This window comes from Thunnus maccoyii, chromosome 5 (assembly GCF_910596095.1).
Source record: "Thunnus maccoyii chromosome 5, fThuMac1.1, whole genome shotgun sequence".
Lineage (NCBI taxonomy): Eukaryota > Metazoa > Chordata > Actinopteri > Scombriformes > Scombridae > Thunnus > Thunnus maccoyii.
In genome coordinates this window covers 8,260,364-8,278,424 of record NC_056537.1, presented here as the reverse complement: position 1 = coordinate 8,278,424, position 18,061 = coordinate 8,260,364, and the positions used below count along the sequence as shown (strand labels likewise).

Genomic DNA, 18,061 nt, shown 5'->3' with positions numbered 1-18,061 from the left:
TTTTTAAAATACCTTTTAAAATGTTTTTAATGTGTATATACTTTTGTTTCCTGTCTGACTGTTGGTTCCATGTTTTGCTGCTTTCTGTAACACTCTCTCTGCTTATATGAATATTTGTATGATTCATTATTTCAGTTTGATTGTTTTTGAGATAGTTTGTAGGGAAATTGTCATAAATAATCTATTTATTATTAAAATAAGTGACCTGTAAGAGTTACAGCATCTCAGTGGTTTGATCAAGAGCACTTTGACACGATGCACAATGATTTCCTGGTCGGGATAAAATATGAAAGCTTGCTTCTGGGCTTTTGGGCTTCAATAGAGGATCAGACTTGAAAATAAGTCATGAATTATTTAAAGGTGACAACTTTAAAGATCATGACAACACTAACGTCGGGGTCAAATCTATAAGAAAAAAGGTTTTATGCTCTAAATTCTCTCTTGAATTGGGAAGTTTAGGTAGTAAATTTTGCTTCACTCAGGCTGGAATATGCTGGTTATCTATTAAACCTTTACAGATGCAAACAACTGTTTATACTAATATTAACTGTGTTTTTAATATGTTCACACCGGAAAATAATATAGTTAAGATGCTGAACGTCCTGATGTGCAGACAAACTTTAAATCATATAAAGGGCAGAACCTTAAAACTCCTAGTCTGATTTTTTTTTTTTACTGTTTTGCTCTTTAATGTTTATAAAAGGTAGAAAATACTTTGCTTACTGTGATGTTTTTATACATCAGTCTTTTCAAGCAGAAATGATTATTAACAGCCAGTGAGGCCTCCAAAGCTCCTCTGTTATAACCTACAATCTCGACTCTTTCTATCAAAAAATGTTAATGTTAATGTAAAACAGCTGATACATGTAATTATGTTGAGTTTTATGAGTTTTTAACCGTTTTTGACTGATCAGTTTTATGGAAGCAGAGTAAATATGAGGATTTAATAATAAAAATAAGAGCCGATCCACTTTTCCAGCGTCCTGTTGTCATCATCAGCTTATTTTTTACATTTGTTTTATATTATATTTCAATTGCTTTAAATTTGCTATTGAAAAAAAGGGCATCATGGAGGGAAACTGACATCATGGTTTTCAGTTTCTTTATCAAATTTTACAACACACACACACATTCAAACACACACACACACACACACACACACACAGATCATTAGTCCTGTGTAAGATACTAAATTTTAATTGTGTTTTTTGAAAGTTGTACAGATGTTATTCTTCTGTTTTACAGATGATAGTGATAGTTCATCTGCATGATGTTGTAACTCTGCATTAAAATAGTCTAGAAAAGGAACTTTACATATAAATAAAGAGCAGAGTCAAAGTCCTCCAAGAGAAATTTAAATCTCATAACTATATAATTAGTGTGTATATATGTATATATATATAAACACACTTTATAATTTCAGTCTTACAAACAGAAAAAGGAAATAGCTGAAAAGATGGTGAGGAAACATTTCTTTTCCGAGTTAATGATTCACAAAACATAATCAAAAACATAAATTCTGTTTGTTATTGTGGAATTGAAATAAAAGAAATGTGATGAATGACTGATGGTGACTGAGAAAAGATGATATTTCATGTTGTTTACAAATTCTGCAGGTTTGAAGGAGATTTTGATATTAATAACGTTGGTCTGTGTGTGTCCTTGTTCATGTATGGAACAATAATTTCAATAGAAAAATGGAAAATAAATGATGAAAATGTGTTTATATGAAAGTTTGTGTTTGAGCAAGTCTATTAACAACTGTACATTTGTATTTGTGTGTGTGTGTGTGTTTGACAGAAATTAAAGAGAGATCAAAGAAAGGAGAAAAGTGTCAGAGTGAGTCAGTAAGTGTCAGCACAAGTGCGTCAGCATAAGTGAGAATTTATTTGTGCATTCTTGACATATGTGAATGTGTGAGTGCATGTAAATATTCCTATATATATATATGTGTGTGTGTGTGTGTGTGTGTGTGTGTGTATGTGTGTGTGGGTGGGTGTGTGTTCACCTAAGATCTTCATTAACTATAGGAACAGTCCCTTTAAGCTAAGCTATAAAGCATAAATAGTAGTTTTGCTTTATAGTTTGAAATGACTGAATTCAATTTAATTAAAAGGTGTTTTGTGTCATCGACGGTTCAGAAGTGTCCTTGAACTTGAAGTAACAGCCGCAAACAGGAGAAACTATTATTAGTCCCACACCGCATGTGTGCATGTGCGTCTATGTGAGTCTGTCTGTCTGTTGGTGTTTTGACCAACAGTGTCACACAAACATCCCATTTAACCATCTGACGTGTGTGTGCATGTGCACGGTTACAGAAAGAAAAAGGAAATGAAGTGAAATATTCTATTTATATATATATTTTTTGTGTGTGTGTGTGAATTGAATTGACTGTATGTTGTGTTACTTTATTCACCAACATCTATGGAGCCACACAGCGCTGATGACTTTCGGATATGCACTGCTGTGTGTGTTTTGTATATGTAAGAGTGAGTGTGTGTGTGTGTGTGTGTGTGTGTGTGTGTTCCCAACATTAAGAGCCACAGAGTGACCCCTTACCAAACCTTCACCTCCTTCCTGTTTTCCTGAATCATTTTTCACCACCACCTATGGGACGAGCCGGCTGTTTTCTTTTGAGTCATACACCAAAACTGTGTGTGTGTGTGTGTGTGTGTGTGTGTGTGTGTGTCGGTTAGGTGGTGGAAGGGTCAGATTCATAGATATTGTATGTTTGTATGTCTGGATTGAAATTGTGGAGAGACATAACCAGTTTTGATCCACAGTGTGATACAGGACAGATTTACATTTGGATTGTGCCTTAAAATTCAAATTAACAAATATGTTTCATGATATTCGACCACATGAATGAGAGATATCTCAACTTAGTGAAAGTAAAAGTTAAAAAACATTGTGCTCAACCAAAAGACATGTGGGGGCTGGGGTGCATGTATCTAAAGTCTAAGTCCAAAAGCACAAAAAGGGGTTTGTACACCTAAATAAATTAGATGGTTTCTTTTTATTTAGTTTAAATTATCCACATGGGGGTAAAAATGCACAGACATTTAGGCTTTGCCTTGTTCAGTGTGAAATAGTCCTTCAGTTTCCTGGTTTGGTATCTCAGGACACCTCTGATTACAGGCAGTCACTTGGCACACCTGTTGGTAATAAGTCGATTGATTGTTGGTGAAAAGTTTAGATGACCAAACCAGGAAACCGGGGGACTATTTCACGTTGAAGAAAGAAAAGGACATTTTAAACGACATAAGAATAAACTTGAAGCCACTTACAAGGCACATGTGTGTGCACCATTTATCTACCACCGTAACTTGTTTGTCCACTAATGATGCTATCTCAGTGATTATCATAAACACAACTCAGAAGATTTACTGTTTGATAAAAGTACTTCCAAAAAAAGTTTTTAAAAAATAAATAATTATAAAGATAAGAACATTTTAAATGACCAACAGTGCTGCCATGCAACCTGATCACATAAGATGTTTGTGAACAGGCAGACGCGGTTGTGACTGTTTTCTCTTGTACTAGTAAGAAAGGAGACGATGAGATGATGATATGAGATGAAACTCAAAATAAGCAGTGTGATGTAATGATTATTAACATGATGCTTAAAGCCACGTCGAGCATCCGACAATCAAAAGACAAGACAAGACATTCTTAAATACACATGTGACATAAAGTTATGTGACTGTAAGGACACAATATCAAAATGTAGAAATGAAATACCCACAGAGGACATGACAACATGTCTGGGAAACAACTGTCATTATATCATGTAACTGTGTTATTATACAATTATATACAACAATGACAAAGTAAACCTTATACAATATGACTCTACTCTGTTTCCTTTGCTGTCAGACATGAGGAGTATGTACAACAACTGGAAACTTGAAGCCTTGTTGGTGAGATAAAACTTCTGGATGTTAGTATGACAAACTGTGTGAACTTATTCTTTTCAACTCATATTTGACAGCGTAAAATAGAAAGAAAACCAACTACTACAGAATACACAATCCATATCTCAAAAAAAAAAAAAAAATCAGAAATGTGGCTTATATGACTTTAAAGATGTAAACTTTCATTGTGGATTTATTTGACTAAAACTGAATGATAATTGAAGTAAATTGGCAATATAAAATTGGACTTGTGGCAACTGGCTCAACCACTCTAGGTGACAACAATGAAGCAACTTATACTGTAACATTGCCCTGTTGTCATGGCAACCGATCCAATGAGCAAAGATTTGTAATATTTAAAAAACATAATTTTTTTTGGTTTAACTGAGATGGCTTGTGCAGAAAAGTGGTAAACTTTTGTTGTTGTTTTTTAAAGCCAGGGATTTTTGGAGGGACAGGCGGTTGAACTCGGAGCATATTAATGAATTTTAGAGATTTCTTGAGATGTGGAAGGTTGGACTGTCTCCTGCAGTCAGGATGTACCTTCATCCCGACAGCTTCCAACACTTCTATCTACTGATACTTCGACTCACGTTTACTGAACAATGTGAGTCGTCAGTTCTGGCACAACAAAGGCTGAGGATTGATCTCTAAACTCACCACTGTGCACGCATAAATAAATATACAAAACAGAAAAGTACAGATATATAGAAATTCTGTAATTTGTTAATGGGATAATTTCACTGTATGTTTAGACAGATGACAGCACTGCTTGAAATAAACGCTTCCCTTCATTCATTTAAATGTACACAGTTGGGCTCTGACAAGAAAAAACAAGTCCTCCAAAGTAAACGACCAAATATGTCATTTGACCATGTGCACTCAAGAAAGACACATAGATTAAGTTTAAGATTCAGACTTTATTGTCATTTCTCAGCAGTCACATACATTAAAACAAAATGTATCCTCTGCATTTGACCCATCCTATACACTACGGAGCAGTGGGCAGCCACAGCGGGGCACCCGGGGAAAACTGAAGTTCTTTTTGTTAGCCAGTACAAGCGGTCAGGGGCGCCGACAGGAGTATTAACCTAACATGTCTTTGATGGTGGGAGAAAATTGGAGCACTCAGCAGAAACCCACGCAAACACGGGCAGAACATGCAAACCTCACACAGAAAAAACCCAGGACCTTCGTGCTGTGAGGTAACAGTGCTAACCTCTGAGACACCATGCCGCCATAAGAGTGTTTTCTAATCTGGCGCCTCTATCGGCAGTAATCGGCAGGGCGACATAATTTGTCTGTGCTTTCCAAAACGGTAATAAATTAGAGCCCTGTATTTCAGCCCGAATCTGTGAGTAGATTGGGCCCCATCAGCCTGTTTTTTTGGTGCTTTTTTTGTTTTGTTTGGTCTTGGGTGGGGCAGGGGGGCTTGGGACTATAAACTAGTATGCATATCAATCAAAGAAACTACCGTTTTAAGAAAATAAATACAAATGATAATTATAAAACAAAGTTAAGATAGAAAAATGTTTTAGGCCGACACACAAACACACGCCCTCTCGTCGCTTCCTCTCCCACTTGCTGCTTCATGGCACGGTAAAATAATCGGTTTCTTATTTTGTTAATAAAACCTTCCTTATTGCAGTCTTTGTGGTCGCCTAATTTGTGCTCATCAAGTCAGCCTCTTACTCTGATAAATGACCTAAACGTCATAAACGTTACTCTGATAAACATTTGAACTGACACATTTAATACCGATAAAGCTTTAGAAGTGTTTTGTATTGTGCCGATTTGAGAAGCTATTCGAAATTGATCAAACACATTAGGTTTATATGTTATGAAGGGCTTGGAGATTCGGGCCTCAAATTGAGGCCTTGTCATATTTTGTTTTATGATGCGACAACGCTGTGGTTAAGGTCTGGTTAGATTTAGGCACGTAAAGGACTTGGTTAGGTTTAGGGAGAGATCATGGTTTGGGATTAAAATGATCACTTTGTTAAGGTTACAGAAAGATGTGGTGTGGGTTAAAGTTACAACTTCCATAAAGTTAGACAATCTTCGTCGTCTACAATACTAACAACGGGGTCAAGGTTAGGGGACGATTGTGGTTATGGGTTTTTAAAAAACTGTCCCAACTCATGGTTGGAAACGGGAACAGTGGTGTCCTGTGTCAAAGTCCACTGTTGGGAAAATGCCTCCATCCACCCCTCCTCCTCCGAATGACGAAAATTGTCGACATACACAGAATATACATCTTCTGAACTGCGCCACTGCTCCGGGTCATAATTACTACGGCTGATAGATGGCAGCTGTCACTCAAATGTAACTATAGGTTGTTTTTGGGCGACTGACATTACGACATATTGGGTCGTTTTCCTTGGGAGGACAGTCTCAGAAAAACAAGGGGTCATCTGGTGGAAATGTTGAACCTGGCTCAACGTTTGAAGGCATGCAGTGTGACGTCATCTGGCAAGCGGCTGCATTGGCCAATCAATTATGTGCAGGCACGCCTTCCTGGTAGATTACTTTGTAATGTGAATCGTCTTTTTCTGCTATTTACCTGACAATCATTGCAATGAAAGATAAAATTAAAGTTACCCTGATATCTCCCAGAGTTGTAAAATCCTTACACATAGTGTTAAAAGACGCTGTCCGAGGTGTCTGTTTAACATTCACACTCATGGATCTATTTCTCAAGCCAGCCTTCCTGGATTGTATTTCATCTTCTCAACAGTATCAGTATCAACAGTATTTGTGTTTCAGTGATGTCAGCTTGTTCAATATTTAGCAAACCAGGTATCCAGTAAGCCTTACACATCTTTCTTGTTAACACACTGTAGATAATCTGTAGATCTCCCTCAAAAAATAACCCATATGAACTTTTTTCTGATCCGACGCCCCATCAGCAGGATGACATCTTAAACCGTTACCAATGGCTGCTACAAAAATGATTCAGGATTGGTTAGGTTTAAGACACAGACACTATTACAGTTGACTGCAGTCATGCTTTAAAGAAATCTATGTTGACTGTTGGTAGGAAAATGGAAACCAAATAGCGGCCTCCCGCGCTTAAGTCACACTCTTTCCACCCCAGCTTACCCCCTGAGAGGTTTTTCAGTGCAACAACAAAGGTATGCAACTTCCCTGTTTGCTCCTGACAGAGATAAGAATCCATAAGGCCATTAAAGGGGACCTCTAATCTACTGTGAGGTAAATGTAAACAAAGGTCATTTTAAGCATCTAAACAAACAACATATGCATGTTTTTTCTAGTGAGGATAGGCTGAGGAACTAGCTTGCTAGCCAGTTTGCTAATAATGGTAAAAAAAAAAAAAGCAACTGCTTATGTGACTAAGTGGGTCCTTTTTATATTTATACTTTGATATTTTTAAAAAATATTTTCCAACCACAAGTTTACATTTACAGTCTGGCTAATGCTGACAGCCTGGCACAGCCAGTTGTAGCTTCTAGTCTGGCAAGTATTTCTCTCCCGTTCGCTCCATCCCTTTTATTATAAATCGCAGACCACATATACAACGAGCAACTGAGGGTTGGCAGCCCCTGGGACAGAGCACCTCTCACTTTTCTCAAAAGCCCCATAGGAGAGCAAATATGGGCAATCTGCTTCCTATTGACTGTCTCCCCATTATCTCCCCCACTACTCTCTCACCAAAAAACTTTGGTCTCCTAAATGTCAGATCTATCAGTAACAAATGTTTTATCATTAGAGATTTTATTGTTTCTAATAATCTGGACTTTTTTATGATCACTGAGACATGGCTGTCTCAGGGGGACATGATTCCTCTGAATGAGGCCACACCCCCTGGATTTGCTTATTTTAATAATCCCAGACCTTCTGGAAGAGGAAGTGGTCTTGCAGTGTTTTATAAGTCAGGTTTTAAATGCCATCCTGTTACTTTTGGTAGTTTTAATTCCTTAGAAGTTTTAAGTTGCTTAATCACTGGCCCTCCTCCTTTACTCTGCATTTTAATCTATAGGCCACCGAAATCAGTTAATTTTATTCCTGAGTTTTCTGAGCTTTTATACATTGTATTACCTCGATATGATAGGGTGGTTATTCTTGGTGATTTTAACATTCATGTGTGTTGTCCTTCCCAGTCTCTCACCTCTCATTTTCTAGACCTCATTGACTCTTTTAACCTCACTCAATATGTTAAAGAGCCCACACACTCTAAGGGCCATACCTTGGATCTAGCTCTCTCATCTGGTCTCTCGTTTGAGTGTCCTAGTGTGTTGGATATGCCTGTCACTGATCATAAAGCTGTCACTTTTAAAGTACCGTTCCAGATCCGTATTCCTACTCCCTACATCACAATAACCTCTCGCATTCTTAATGCTGGTTCTGCTGCTAATTTCTGTGACGCTTTTAATTCTTCATCCTTTAACTTGTTTTTATCTCTTCTTGCTCCTAATGCTCTTTTAAATTCTTTTAACGGTAAGTGCCTATCCATTTTAGACCATATTGCACCGTTTAAAACAAGGACACAAAAACCAAATAACCTTCCCTGGTTCAATGACCACACTCGGGCACTAAGAAGACTTTGCAGAAAATCCGAAAGACAATGGAGGGCCAACAAGTTAGAATCGACACATATCACCCTCAAAAACCTAACATCAACTTACCAGGATGCAGTAAAGTATGCCAGATCAGCTTACTTTTCAGACTTAAGCTCCAGAAACAATCATAATCCAAAAGCTCTCTTTGTAGTTATTAACTCTGTTATTCGTGACACCTCCACCTCTTCTCCTGAACCAGATGTTGAGCTCTCTAACAGATTCCTTACTCATTTTATTAGCAAGGTGGAGAACATCAGGTCCCAAATCCAGCCTGCCTCCCACATTCTCTCCATTCAACATCATAATCCGGCCTCTTTTACCCAATTTCAACCCGTTTCAATGGTAGAGTTAGAAAATACAGTTTTTTCTACATGAACTCTTCCTCCTGCACCTTAAACACCATCCCCACCAAGCTGCTCAAGGAGGTATTTCCCCACAGTTAGTCCTGTTATCTTGCACATTTTTAATAATTCCCTGACCTCCGGGTTCTTTTCCTGATAGTTTTAAGCATGCCATTGTCCACCCTTTACTTAAAAAACCTAATTTGGACCCTCTGTCTTTAAGCAACTACAGGCCTATCTCCAAACTGTCTTTTTTATCTAAGGTTCTGGAGAAAGTAATTTCTCTTCAATTGATTTCTTTTATGAATCGTAATAGTGTTTTTAACTGCTTCCAGTCTGGTTTTAGAGCATTTCACAGTACCGAGACAGCCCTTGTTAAAGTAACTAATGACCTACTTTTAGCTGCAGACAGAGGCGACTGCTAGATTTTAGTTCTTTTAGACTTAAGTGCTGCATTTGACACTATCGACCACAGTACCCTCCTAAATCGCCTAGAGAACTGGGTGGGGATCAGGGGCCCAGCTCTTACTTTAATACAATCATATCTCCTCAATAGAACTTTCTCTGTCGCTCTGGGTAACTCCACCTCCATGATAGCGCAGTTGAATTGTGGGGTCCCTCAAGGCTCAGTTCTTGGGCCCCTTCTGTTCTCCATATACATGCTGCCCCTTGGCCAGCTTATTCAGAATCGTGATGTGCAGTATCACTTCTATGCTGATGACACACAGTTATACTTACCATTAAAACCCTAAGATCCTAGCGGCCTAGTCAAACTTAAATCATCTCTGACATTAAATCCTGGATGTCCCAGAATTTTCTTAAATTCAATGACAACAAAACTGAGGTCACTCTATTTGGTCCACCAAAGCTGGTCAGCTCTTTGGGAGCAAACCTTGCCGATCTGTCAATGAACATTACACAGGCGGCTAGGAATCTGGGGGTCATATTTGACTCCAACCTCTGTTTTGAGAATCAAGTCAAAAATGTTGTGAAGTTGTGTTTCTACCAGTTGAAGATCATCTCTAAAATTAGGTCATTTTTAATCTTTTGCTGATCTTCAAAAAACTATACATGCTTTTATATATTCTTGACTCGACTATTGCAACGCACTTTATTCAGGTATCAGCCAGGGCTCCCTTCACCATCTCCAGCTGGTCCAAAATGCTGCTGCTCGTCTCATTACTGGGACAAAAAGGTGCGAGCTCATCATCCCTGTGCTTGCCTCCCTACACTGGCTCCCAGTTAGCCTTCGCATCGATTTTAAAATTTTATTACTTACCTTTAAGGCATTAAAAGGCCTTGCTCCCAGTTACATATCTGCACTACTGAACTGGTATGTGCCCCCTTGACCCTTAAGATCCGCAGATGGAGCCCTATTGGTCATTCCCAGGTCACAGCTTGTGACAAAGGGTGGTCGGGCTTTTGCTGTCAGAGCCTCCGACTCTCTGGAAATCCTTGCCCACTGAACTCAGACTCACTAGGTCTCTAGCTTTTTTTAAAATTCGTCTTAAAACTTTTTTTCTTTGTGAAAGCTTTTGGAAATGTTTGATATGTTTTAATTACTGTTTTTACACCTATTAATTGATGTTATTTTATCTTATTTTTTATCATTATTTTACTCCCGTGCGTCCTATTATTACTATTATTGTGCATCTTCTATTGTTACTATGTACTTCCGCCTTTACCTCTTTGTTCCTCTTTGCTCATTTTATCTGCCTTGTTGGTTTTATTTTCCTTTGTAAAGCACTTTGTAACATTGTTAAGAAAAGTGCTATATAAATAAAATGTATTATTATTATTATTCTAAGTCTCTGTTCATTGTTTAGTTATCAGTAAACCACTTTTGGACATTTTCGATTACTTACTCATCTGTCAATCAGTTTAATCCTTACACAGGAAGACAGCAGCAAAGTAATATTGGTTACATCAAGTGTCCAGAGATCCAGAAGTAAAAATCAGTTCTTTTTTTTTTGCACAGACAATGCACTGTTGGAGTTTCTTTTCTTATGGCTGAGCATGAAACACTTCTAGTTGAGTTGTCAGTAGAAACAATGAATAACTGCATTGAAAAATATCCTAATTTTCTCATAAAAAGTCAAAGGTACAAGGCTGAGTATATAAGAAGCATTAGATGAGATCTACTAAATGTCCCAAGGAGAGAAGCATCCAATCAGCAGGCTTAACATACAAACACATTCAGCAGCTCGGACAAAATAACTTTAGGATTCTGGATCCATTTTGGATCAATTCTGCATATATGAATGAAGCATCTTGAATATATTTCAACTCTCATTCACACCTCAATCTGGCAACGTCTCCACAGCAACAACTGGCAGAAAAAAAATGTGAAGTAAAAAGAGTTCTACACATCTCTAAAGTGATGGCTACAACACAGAGTACTATCATTTTATTATCTATAGGAGACAATCGTGTTTCTGTGATGAGTAATATTGTGGTTTTTGTTACAAGTACATTTTTAAAAGAAAATATAAAGCAGGAAAATTTCAAGCCAATCAGCACCTCCATCCACCTTGTTACTTTATGAGACTATCCTCCCAAATAAAAAAAAAACAACCCAGATATAATCAGTCATTTATTTACGTGCCTCCTAAGGACGTATGTGTACCATGTTCTGATAAGTCATCCTTTATAAAAGGTTAATTATTGGCTTTATTAATGTTTAATACATAATTTACTAATTCTTTATAGATCTTGTATAAGCATCAGTGAGATCAAATCATTAATAAAGGGTACTCCATCAAGTCTGCTGTTGTGAAAATGTTATTTACAAATGAATTTTGGTCCAGATAACTTGCAGCCTTTTTCTAGAAGGCAAGTGGTTAAACAGTCCAATGACAACCCAGAAAACTAATGAGCTAAAAGGATAAAAACAAGTGTGATGATGGAGGAGAATTTTCCAAAATCTGGAAACCCAAAAGTTATGATTATCAATGGCTTATAAATGTTCTATAACAATGAATAAAGCCATTAATTAAAGTTTCAACTCTTCATAAAGAGTGACTTATTAGAAAGTGGTACTGATAAATTACCACTAACATTAAAAATATCCAAAAATCCAATCAGCATGGAAAAATACTTGCAGTGTGTTAGCCAGGCCGAGATGCACGAACTGTGTAAAAGTCAGAACGCTCTGTAAGACTTTCTTGACCGTGATAAGCTCGTTCTCTGCCGCTCGTGAACATCATATATGTAGCATTGTGTCATACCTGCTGTCAATAAAGAGCGCACTCTTCACCATAGATCACCATCATAGTGTTGTCATCGCTTCACAGGGCTGTGGGATTGCATTTGTCCACTTCTATGTAAAAACATACAAAAATATAATTAAAATTGTGTTATTTTTGTGACATTGAAATATCTCATGTCTAACTCACTGTACATATTATCAACTTTTATCACCCTTTAGTTAAAGATAAAGTTAGATCATGAGTGCGTTTTTTTTTCTTCATTTTGCTTTAAAACTTAAGAACAAGTTGAGAAAATCTATATTAAATTCAAAAAACTAAAACAAAATAGATGGAATAGATGGAATTTGAGTCTGTGATTCATTTTACATTTCTATTTATTTTTGCATAAGTCTGACAAGATTTGGGAACAAGAAGTTTTTTTATTCAGGCAGAAGATTTATGTCTCAGGTGGTGTACATTCAGAAGAAAACAAAAACACGATCTGTACAAACACTGTAAACATCTTACAGCACATGAAGTAAATTAAGTTCAAGTAGCAAAGTGAATGTTTAAATGTGTTTTCTGTGACTGGTTAAAACTTCACTAAACCAAGATAAGACTGGCTCCATCATACGAGCTCCAACTGCTCCTGCAGCACAATTTATTTACCAGAGTTGTTAATGTACATACAGACGGGTGACAAATTAAAGGAAAAACCGGTACAGGTCTGAATGCTTGACCCCTACAGTGAGGGGATCCTGTGGCTCTGTTATGCTTTGGGGGACATTTTGCTGGCATGGTTTGGGTCCACTTGTCCCCTTAGAGGGAAGGATCACTGCAAATCAATAAAAAGGTGTTCTGAGTGATCACCTTTATCCTATGATGAAACACTTCTATCCTGATGGGAGTGGTCTCTTCCAGGATGACAATGCCCCCATCCATAGTGCACGAGGGGTCACTGAATGGTTTGATGAGTATGAAAATAATGTGAATCATAAGCTATGGCCTTCTCAGTCACCAGATCCCAACCCAATTGAACACCTATTGGAGATTTTGGACCGACATGTTAGACAGCGCTTTTAGAAGAATGGTGTTCATCCCTCCAGAAGAGTTCAGAGACTTGTAGAAACAATACCAAGGCTGAGGAACACCATTCTTCCAAAAGATATTCCCTTATTTGGTGTTTTGATGATGGTGGTGAAGAGCGCTGTCTAACATGTCGGTCCAAAATCTCCAATAGGTGTTCAACTTGGTTGAGATCTGGTGACTGTGGAGGTCATAGCTTATGATTCACATCATTTTCATATTCATCAAACCATTCAGTGACCCCCATGCCCTATGGATGGGGGCATTGTCATCCTGGAAGAGACCACTCCCATCAGGATAGAAATGTTTTATCATAGGATAAAGGTGATCACTCAGAACAACTTTGTATTGATTTGCAGTGACTCTTCCCTCTAAGGGGACAAGTGGACCCAAACCATGCCAGCAAAATGTCCCCCAAAACATAACAGAGCCACCAGATCTCCTCACTGTAGGGATCAAGTATTCAGACCTGGACCAGTTTTTCCTTTAATTTGTCACCCGTCTGTATGTTTGCTGGATATGTCAGACTGAAGAGGAATTGAACGAAAACACTATCATACAAAATACACATTCGTATTAATTTGTAAAATATTTTCCCTTCAAAATTGTTAAAACTACCAATTGGATGAAAAGACTTCATTTGTTAAAACACAGTTTAATCTGTTGTTTGTTTGAAGATCATGATTTAGTGGAGAAATTGTGAAACGTGTTGAAATGTGTTGGAATTATTTTATTTCAATAGTAGATATTTTTAAAAACGTGTTTCATGAAATCAATACAAAACTAAATGCATGTGGCACATTAATCTACCTGAGATGTCAATATTCGACATCTAAGTGCCACAGAACAGTTTGGTCTTGCTGAGGGTCACAAATTAAAAAATTACGATACTCAGGTAAAAAGAAAAAACAAAACCCAAAACTCCAAACCTGCTCAACAGCAGCTGAACACACGTCTGACACAGTTTCTATTTGTCTAATTTCACAAACTGTGTATTCTCTCTTGTCTGACAAGTCAAATCAATGAGTTTTGTCCCAAGTGGAGACGTCTACTATTGAAAAAAAACTTGACACTACCTCTTACTAATGATTTAATATCAAATTTTATTTCATTTTGAAATATTGCACATTCAAAGGACAGTAAATACATCAGACCCTCTCTGGCAACATGATAATGCTTTAACAGACAGAACTGTCAGGACTTTCTCAAACATTTCTATGAAGTATTTTTGTGTGTATTTCAAACATTAAGACCTTCTAAATGATATTTTACCTAAACATCATCTACTCACAGACACGGTACAGTAAGCTTTATGTCATAGTCTGTGTGAAGTCTTTCTATTTTCAACATAAAAATATTTAAAAGCAGCTCTGGTTTGTCTGAAAACAAACCTGGAAAGGACTGGACAGGAAACACCCACTAAAAAACACAAATAATTCTCTAAATATCTCAATTTAACACTCGAGACCTGCTACAAAACAACATCAGCCCTATTAGTAAGCAGAAAACTCCTCATTTCACACAAACTATAACTGGTAACACTAAGAAAATTTGTTGTGTGACTCCCCCAACCTTTTTTTTTTCTCAAAGTACACTTTTTTCTCCTGCAAGAAACACGATAATATAATTTTAGGAACATGTATTTAGACAAAACACACACTGTACAACTATTTCTCTGTCCAGTAAGTAAAATCTCAAGAAAACGGTGATTTTTATGTAATGTTCTCACATACTGTAAAGATTTGCTCCTCTGTGTCCCCTTTTAATGTTGTACTGTTTCTGGTTTGACTGGTTGACAAACTGTCTATAGAGTATTTCAGGTTATATTGTTAAATATAAAAAAAAAATATATATAGATTTTTTTTTTAGACTTTGATTAGCGTACGTGCGAGTACAGGGCAGTCTTGCAATGGAAAGGAGTCAAATTATTATTTTTATCATTAATATTCATAAAATTGGAGGCTAGCGTGTGTCTACCTCAATGCTACAGCATGACGAGGGGACGATGAAGAGGAGAATGAGGAGAAAGGGGTGAAAAAGAAGAAGGTGCACAAGTTGGAGATGAGCAGAATAAGGGAAAGAAGAAGTAGAGGGGGACAAAAAACATTTGGGGTGTAGAAAGAGGAGGAAAGAGGTAAAAGAGGAGAAGTCACCAGCCGATGTTTCAGTCAGTCAGGATTTCCCCTCTGTCAATCCTCACCTCGGGCCCCTGAGAGAGAGAGAGAGAGTGAATGAGAAGAGGAGGATGAAGACAGCGTGAGACGGAGAGACAGATGACAGAGAGAGGAGAGGAATCACAAGTGAGAAACAGAAACTTCAGAGAAAGAGGCAAGAAGAGACAGAAGAAGGTAAGAAAAAGGAAAATGCACAAAAATATGGGGAAAGAAAATGTAAAAAAAAAAAAGGAGAGAAGAAGAAAGCGGCAAAGATGTTATTCTTACAAAGCTGAGCGAAGAGGACGGTGATGAAGATGAATGGATTAGAGGAGCGTTGCAGTTAGCTACCGGATGAAATGATGTAGCGTCTTTAAAGTTTAACCAATATCCATATTATCATTATTATCTATCCATTATCTACACACACCTTCCAGAGCGTCATCGTATATACAGCTTCATTTTATGCTCCTCATCCCAGGAACTCCTCCCCCGTTAGGGTCAACTTGATCATTTTTCTCTACTCACTCTCAATTCTCTCTTTTTAAAAATATATCTTTTCCCTAATATATACAGCATAACGTGCCATTTACCTAAAAGCTTTTACATTTGGTGATCTGAGTCCCCCCCCCCCCGATTTGTTGAAGAAAGCACCTGTTGTTTGCATGACTTTCTCTTTAAAGACAGAGAATCTTAATTTAATGTCACAGTAGTTTAGTCTCAGATATTTGACTTTCAGCTCTCTCAAGTTTTTTGCTCTTGCAGAGAGTTGTTAGCTCGGGCATTATCACTTGAATAATGTGTGTGCAGCTGAATTTTGATAATACCTTCAAGGTTCAGATGAACAAAAAAAATAAATAAATAAGCATCTAAGTGTGCAGATAGTTTTGGTTTTCGGTGGAAATTCTCGTGCTGACCGCAATGAATAGTTACATTAAAAACAAATATCACAATTGTTCTAAATTATCCACAGACCTCACCGTGAGTGATTTTAGTGTAATAGAGACACTGTCTCTGTAAAAAGATAGTGCTGTTTAATTTTCAATTATCATTTTTTTCAGTGCTGTAAGCTCCACAAACACTTCCAGGTTCTGTTCACCTCCATTTGACTGGGGTGGAGGCAAAAATCTCAGGGATACATATCTCATCAACTAGGAGAATAAAACCAAAACTACCCCAAGAAATAATTAAGAAAATACCTTTTTGGTCATTTGGGTGAACCAACACCTTAAACTGTAAAGACTGTAAAGAGAAAGCAGAGACAAAAGGTGATTTAGGAAAGCAGGTACTGAAAACTACAAGAGATCAACCCCAAAAAAGATCAAACTCAGAATTACTAGCCAGAAAACTCCGTATTACATGTTCAACACAAGCACATCCACCCTAAACATAGACATACAATAGTTTACAGTAACAAACCCCTCAAACCAGTAATAGCGACCAAAATGCCGTCTTAAAACCTGCCCTACTGGTCTTCCAACAGCCTTCTATGTAGCAGTGAAGTGATTCTGAGCTGCGTTAATAAATACAGCTGCACATTTTAAAGTCTGAATACAACAACAACCATCTGACCACAACGGTTTCCTCAAAGCGGAGAGTCTGAACCGGTCGGTGCAGCACACGTCGTCTTGTATTGTGTGGGAGGTTTTAGGAATCAAATTCTGCGCATTTGCATTAAAGACTCAGATCAAACGTGCAATTATTTGTGATTTAATGACTGAAATCCGGACAAATCTAAACATGATCCTGAAGTCTGAGCTGAGTTCTGAATACGCTGCAGTTCAGAAAGCACTAATCTGATGATTCGCAAGTCAAAAGACGTCTAAACATCCCAGTTAAAACCACATGTCACTATTTCAACAGCATTTCAGTAACTATATTTCAATGTGAAGCATGTCCTATACTACTTTTCAACCAAATATGGCCTGATTTTAACCTTGACGTTTTTTTGGCCTGCAAATCACCAAATCGATGCTTATTCAGAGTCAAACAGAAAAAAATCAGTCTTTAATTGTGTGTTGTCTTTTCACAGTCTTATAGTTTGTTCCTTACTTGAAGAGATGCATTAATTCATGTAAATTATTTTCAAGTTGATCCTCCTGAAACAATTTTATCTTATTTCTTCCATTTTTTTTACCTGTTGAAGGGCTTTTCCCTTAATCAAATCAAGGGTTTAAGGATAGAGGATGTTGTATTGCTGTACAGATTGTAAAGCCCCTTGAGGCAAATTTGTGATTTGTGATATTGGGCTATATAAATAAAAATGGACTTGACTTAAGCATAAATCCCTCTGTGTCCTCTCACGACTCTGCCTGGTCACTGTCGCACTCAATGCATGTTGGGTTACAAAAACTGTGACGTTAACTTTAAACAATACTGCAAAAATACAACAAATTCATCAGCAAATATTATCCAACGTCACCAAACTTTGGTTTTTGTTCACATGCTGAAATGGCTGAATTTAGAGTCATTTGATCAAACAGTAGAAACAGCAAAACTGGTGTCTACTGTATCTATTCTGACATCACGAGGCTCAGTTATCTGCAGTCAATGCAAAGACATGTAGGGAAATACTGCAGACACACACACACACACACACACACACACACACAAACTCATGCTGTGACATCTGCGAAATGTGAATTTGGTGTGTGTGACAGAGAAAGTCTGATTGACCTCTATGACGGACAAAAACTGTATCAAACAGAGTGTGAAGATGCACAGATGTATGTTCTGCATCTCGTGTGTGTGTGTGTGTGTGTATGTGTGTGTGAGTCTGTGTGTGTGTGTGTGTCATCT

The 18,061-nt window shown here is 37.5% G+C and overlaps 1 long non-coding RNA gene across 3 annotated transcripts in view; it reads right to left on the bottom strand.

Moving 5' to 3' along the window:
* The window catches only part of LOC121896657, a 54,761-nt gene that overhangs the window by 11,163 nt on the left and 25,537 nt on the right, over positions 1–18,061 (bottom strand). For all 3 annotated transcript variants that reach the window (XR_006096063.1, XR_006096064.1, XR_006096065.1), the window contains one exon: positions 12,063–12,154. This is a non-coding gene — a long non-coding RNA (uncharacterized LOC121896657). The remainder of the gene's footprint in view (positions 1–12,062; positions 12,155–18,061) is intronic.